The sequence below is a fragment of the Gossypium arboreum genome, chromosome 12 (assembly GCF_025698485.1).
Source record: "Gossypium arboreum isolate Shixiya-1 chromosome 12, ASM2569848v2, whole genome shotgun sequence".
NCBI lineage: Eukaryota > Viridiplantae > Streptophyta > Magnoliopsida > Malvales > Malvaceae > Gossypium > Gossypium arboreum.
In genome coordinates, this window is record NC_069081.1 from 67489324 (window position 1) to 67495607 (window position 6284).

General features: G+C 40.8%; 1 non-coding gene across 1 annotated transcript; it reads right to left on the minus strand.

Annotated features, from left to right (window-relative positions):
• Positions 1 to 1401: 1401 nt before the first annotated feature.
• Positions 1402 to 1508, minus strand: LOC128286227 (small nucleolar RNA R71). Its single transcript, XR_008276771.1, has one exon. It is a non-coding gene; the product is annotated as a small nucleolar RNA R71 (small nucleolar RNA).
• Between the last annotated feature and the right edge of the window lie 4776 nt (positions 1509 to 6284).

Consider the following 6284-nt stretch of genomic DNA (forward strand, 5'->3'; position numbering starts at 1 on the left):
AATTATGTGTTTTTAATGCTTGAGTTAATATTCCAGGTATTAATTCATGATTAGATGTGCTTATGCAGAGGACCAAAAGTCCCTATCTAATAGTAGATTTGGCATAATTAAGTGGAGTTGATCGAACGCCTAGAAATAAGGTTACGAGATTTTACCGGATTAGGGTGAAACCTAATATGGGAGTCCATATATCGATTTACTGCTTCCCTAGGGGTTTTAATTAAGAAAGAGATTTCAATTAATTCAATTGAGGGTTAGATGTTATTAGTCTCAAAAGAGATAATAATATAGGTTAGGGAGTCTCACAGATCAAGTCAAGTGAATAAATCGTCTGGTTTAGAATCAAATAATAAGTGAAATCTAGGTGGATTCCTCCTTTGGTGTCGTCTTTATCAATTACTTTTCTTCAAGCCCTTTTCCAAATTTTCTCTTTGCTTTAGTTTAATTAGTTAATTAGTTTAGTTAATTATTTTAATAAACAACCCCTCTTTATTTCTAGGTTACATAATAAAAAGATAGTTATTACTAGTACTTTTGGTTCCCTTGGGTACGACATCCCAGTCTTGCCATTACTATACTATTGTTCGATAGGTGCGCTTGCCTTTTCGTCGTGATAATAGTTAGTTTAGGTTTGATCTTCATTATAAATATTTATTACTTGTTACGAATCACGCGACCAAGTTTTTGGCACCGTTTTCGGGGAACTAAAATATTAGGAACGCTCAATTTTTATTACTTTAGCCATTTATTTTTCTTGCAATTTTATTTAATTTCATTATTATTATTTATTAATTTACTTTTTTCTTTCTTTTGGCAGGTTTTTATAGTTTATGACTAGAAGAAACCCGTCGGGACCATTACTTTTTGACGAAGAAATCGATCGTACAGTTTGCAGAAATCAAAGCGAAATAAGGCGCAGCTTAAGATCCATGGAGAACGAGCAAGAAGACGATACTCAACCCCAATCAAAGAGATGGCTGAAAACCAAGGCAATCAGCTACCTCTTGAAATTGCGGTTAATCAAAATCCTGCTCCACGCACTATGTATGATTATGCTATACCTTCTTTAACAGGAACTGAGTCTAGCATAGTTAGGCCAGCTATAGCTGCAAATACTTTTGAACTGAAACCTAACACAATTCAAATGATACAACAGTTTGCTTAGTTTGATGGTTTGTAGGATGAAGATCCTAACGCTCACTTAGCAAACTTTCTGGAATTTTGTGATACATTTAAAATCAATGGCATTTCTGATGATGCCATTCGTCTTCGATTATTTCCTTTTTCATTAAAGAACAAAGCTAAACAGTGGTTGAACTCGTTACCACGAGGGTCTATCACTACTTGGGAACAAATGATCGAAAATTTTTACTAAAATACTTTCTGCCGGATAAAATAGTCAAATTACGCAATGATATCTCTTCTTTTGTGCAGATGGATTTAGAAGCACTTTACGATGCATGGGAGAGATACAAGGACTTACTGAGAAGGTGCCCTCACCATGGGTTACTGCTTTGGCTTCAAGTACAAACATTCCACAATGGTCTAAATCCTTCGACTAGGCAAATGGTTGACGCGGTTGCTGGCGAAACCATCAACAATAAAACACCGGAGGATGTCTATGAGTTTATAGAAGAGATGTCACTAAATAACTATCAGTGGCAAGTTATGAGGACAAAGCCAACGAAAACAGCTGGCATTTATAACGTCGACACAGTTACTATGCTGTCAAATCAGGTAGAACTTCTCAATAAAAAGATTGATGGTTTACTTGGTTCTACACAGGTACATCGATTAATAAGGTGTGACACGAGTGGAGGAGGTGTGCATACAGAATATCAATCCTTCATCCCACAACCGAAGAGGAACAAGTCAACTATATGGGTAACAATAACTTTAGATCTCAAAATAACCCATACAGTAATACTTATAATGCAGGTTGGAGGAACCACCCAAATTTCTCCTAGGGTGGTCAAGGAAATCAAAGGCCACAAAATCCTCAGGGTTTTCAACAGCTACCTTATCAACAAGAGAAGAAACCAAACCTTGAGGAGATGCTCTCAAAATTCATATAAGTGTCAGAAACCCATTTCCAAAATACCGAGACAACACTTAAAAATCAACAAGCATTGATCCAAGGACTCGAGACTCAGATAGGCCAGCTTTCCAAACTAATCTCTGCACGACCACAAGGTAGCTTGCCAAGTAACACTGAACCCAACCCAAGGGAACAGCTTAACGCAATTAATATCCAAAATGACGAAGGAGTCGTTGAGCCTGAACCAGAACCGAGGCAAGGAACAGTGGTAAGCAAAGGGAGAGATGAGGTAGATCAAAATACAAACAAACTAGTGACTGTCGAATATAAACCTCGTGTGCCATACCCTAACGCGACAAGGAAAGACTGCTCAGACGAACAATTCGGTAAATTCCTTAAACTTTTGAAAAAATTACTTATTAATTTACCGTTTATTGAAGCTTTGTCGTAGATGACAAATGCAATGAAATTTTTAAAAGAGATTTTAGTAAATAAGAGGAAGTTGAACGAAGCGTCGCATGTGGAGCTAAATTCAGTCTTCTCAGCTATTCTACAGATTGAAAGATCTAGGGAGTTTTACAATTCTTTGCTTAATTGGTAGTTTAGATATAAATCATGCATTAGCTGATTTAGGGGCTAGTATTAATGTCATGTCTTACAAAATGTTTAGGCAACTAGGTCTTGGGAAACCTAAACAAACTAGGATGAGCATTTAATTGGCAGATAAAACTATAAGATTCCCTAAGGGTATTATTGAAGATGTACTCGTGAAAGTAGATAAGTTCATACTTCCCGTTGATTTCATTGTTCTAGACATAGAAGAGGATAATAATTCCCCTTTGATTTTAGGGAGGCCCTTTTTAGCAATTGCTAAAAAAATTATTGATGTTGGCATAGGTGAGCTTATACTTCGTGTGGGAGACGAAAGATCACCCTTCAAGCTCGTAATTTTGGCATCATATCGAACATTGAAGGTAATAGCCCACACCAATCTACTAAAACTGACAATATGACTTTGAAAAAATTAAGCTTCAAAGAAGTTCACGAGCCATGTTCCAAAAATGATAGATGACACATTCATGAAGAACGAAGGCTACGGATAGAGGAGCTAGACGAATGGCGAGAACACAAACCGAGAACACATGATAAATTGAAACTACGCCAAAACAAGCCCAATACCTCTCCTAATCAACTTAAGGTTGGCGATAAATTCTTACTAGATGCCGTAGATCCTTACATTGTCACTACTACACCGAATGAGGAAATCCCTCTTACGGTACTCAGTATTTTTCCATTCGGTATGGTGGAGGTGAGTTACCCCAAGTTCGGCACTTTTAAGGTAAACAACACCCGATTAAAACCCTATTTTGATGAGATTGATAGTAGGAATGAGGAGTATAAACTCCTCGAACCACCCTGACCATTCACTAGAGAGGTAAGTCGAGCTTAAACTATAAATAAGTGCTTCTCGGGAGGCAACCCGAGCACTAACATATTTTGATTTTTTTATTTTCTATTTTTTATTTCTAACACTCTAAATAATTATATTTATCTTTGAATTGCAAAGTTTTTCAGCACACACGGCCAGGAACACGGGCGTGCCTAAAACCGTGGCCAAGGGGAAGAAACATGGTCGTGCGATACGGCCGTGTGGAAGCAGGACATGATCCCCTCAAAACACGGGATGCGATAAATCCTCACGGCCGTGCGACATGGCCGTGGGTGAACTTGATAGGCGAACACAGGCATGGGAATGGAAAAACACAGGCGTACCAGAGGCAAGGCTCGATTCTGTTTTTTCGACATGGGGGTGAGACACGCCTGTACTGATAAGTCGTGGACAACAATACACGAGCGTGGTACCCTAACACACGGGCGTGGGAGAAGCGAACAAGGCTAGGCACGATCGTGCGACATGGCCGTGTACCACACACGCCCCAGACACACAGGCATGGGATAGTAGCCGGGCACGACCTAAATTGCAAAATTCGAAAAACACGAGCTCACCTTCAGAGTACACGGGCGTGGCCCTAGGCCATGTGCACCTTCCCTATATAAGCAAATCACTGTTCATTTTATTCTTCCTTCCAAAACCCTAGCCGAAATCTCCCCTTCTCCACTCCTTAATCCCTATTCCGGCCACCATTCCCCAGATTCTCACTTCCTCAACCCCCAAACCACCCTAAACTCCACTGCCCCTACATTAATCCTCACTTTTCCTTCTCTTTTCCCTCCATTTTTCCTCCACACGGTTGTATCCCTACGCCACACCCCCGTGCTCGCCTCCAACACATCCGTACGCCACCCTACAGCAGCTTATGGTTCACTTTCTCAACCTTGTTTTTCCAATTTGCATTACTACATTGGTATTCTATATGCCTTACAAAGATATTGTTACTGTTACCAATTTGTTCTGAATAAGTTAGGAATTTACTTTAGTATTTTCAATATTTGAATTGTTTAAGCTACTAAATAGCATATACTAGTTTTAGGATTCTTGCTTAACTGATGATGCATCTTTGATTCCAGTAAATGTTTCTGAATAATCATATAAAATTTTCACCTCTCGCTTGATATCGTTAAATGTTAACACATCTTGGACCTACTATATCAATGCTCATACAATTCCAGGTACATTATGTCATCATCGAGAGGCAAGAAGGTCGCGGTCCCATCCTCAAAGAGACGTAGGAGACCGAGTTCTTCCTCGATACATGCTACAGCCAAAGTTCGGCACCCATTCCTTGAGTTTTCGCAAGCTTCACAGGAGGAGCTATTTCAGATACTAGAGCGCGACCCCTCACTACAGGTCGATGCATCGACTAGGCTGCCGTAGAGCAAGTCTAGCTAGCTGATGCCATCCACACCCTCCTATCCATAGACCCATGGGAACAGTTCTTCGCTATTACCCAACCCACTTATTTAGAGCTAACTTTAGAATTATGTTCTACTTTTCATTTACAGGTGGTGATGACGAACAATTACTACCCTGGCACCATTCACTTCCGATTAGGTGGTCTAGTTCGCATGATGAGTGTCCCAGAGTTTGGAGTCACTCTGGGACTTTACACTAATAAGTTTATGGAGGAGGAGGACATGAATGCAATACCACGTAATATCCACATTTCTCCCTCCTTGTGCTGGAAGGCTTTGGCACCACTCTCTTCCATCTATGACCCCAGCCGCTCGAAAACCTTAGCTCTCGCCCCTTCCTTACGATATCTCCATGCCATATTATCACACACCTTGACCGGAAGGAGAGAAAGCACCGGCGTCGTCAACACCCACGACGCTTAGTATTTATGGTGCATGGCAAATGCACACGTGACTGACATGGCATACTTCATCGCTTTCACCATTCGCCATCAGACCGAGCGGCATCAGAAGGGAGTAATCTCTATCGGCCCCTACATGACGCACCTTGCCAGACACTTCGGCCTCCTCAACACCGTGGCCCAATCATCAGGGCTTACACTGATGGTCAGATGTCCCCACAGGGCATCACGACTATGTTACACATGAGGATGATTGAGCGCCACCGTAGGACCAATCCTCCTCAATACCGTCACACTCATGCCATTGACGAGGAGGATCTAGAGGACATTCCTGATGATGTCCCCCCACAGCATGAGGAGCCTTCCACCACGCCACCTTGGGAGCGACCAGTTCATGTAGCTGCTTCATTGGCACACCTTTCCGACTGACTCGCTCACTTCGAGCAGTATTGCACTACACAGTTCAAGATGATTCACGAGGGAGATCGGCGACGTGATAGACAGATGGACAACATGCAGGCCATGATGATGGATCGCAACTCTAGCGGCACCACTTGAGGGCCCCACTAACGAGGATCATTGAATCCTCTTATCTTTTTATTTTTATTTTTATTTTCATTTCAATTTTATTATTTTCTTTTGAAAGACATATCTATATTAGTAAATTTTACTTTCTTCATTTTTTTGGTATCTTTAACAAGTAATCCCACTACACTCTCTTCCACACCAACTCTTAAGAAGCTCTTCATGATTCTACAGACTTCTAAGCAAAGCTGCTAGGAATATTTTACGGAATGAGGAAACAAATAGGAAATAATACCTAACGAGTGCCATGTTCAATGACCCAATTTCTTCATCTAGCTAAGAACAGTGACAGCTACCACTTTCCCTAAACACTCCAGCCTCAGAATCAAGCTCCACATCCATATAACAGGGAGTTTCACCTCTTTTTCTCTTCTGATTTTCTTTAT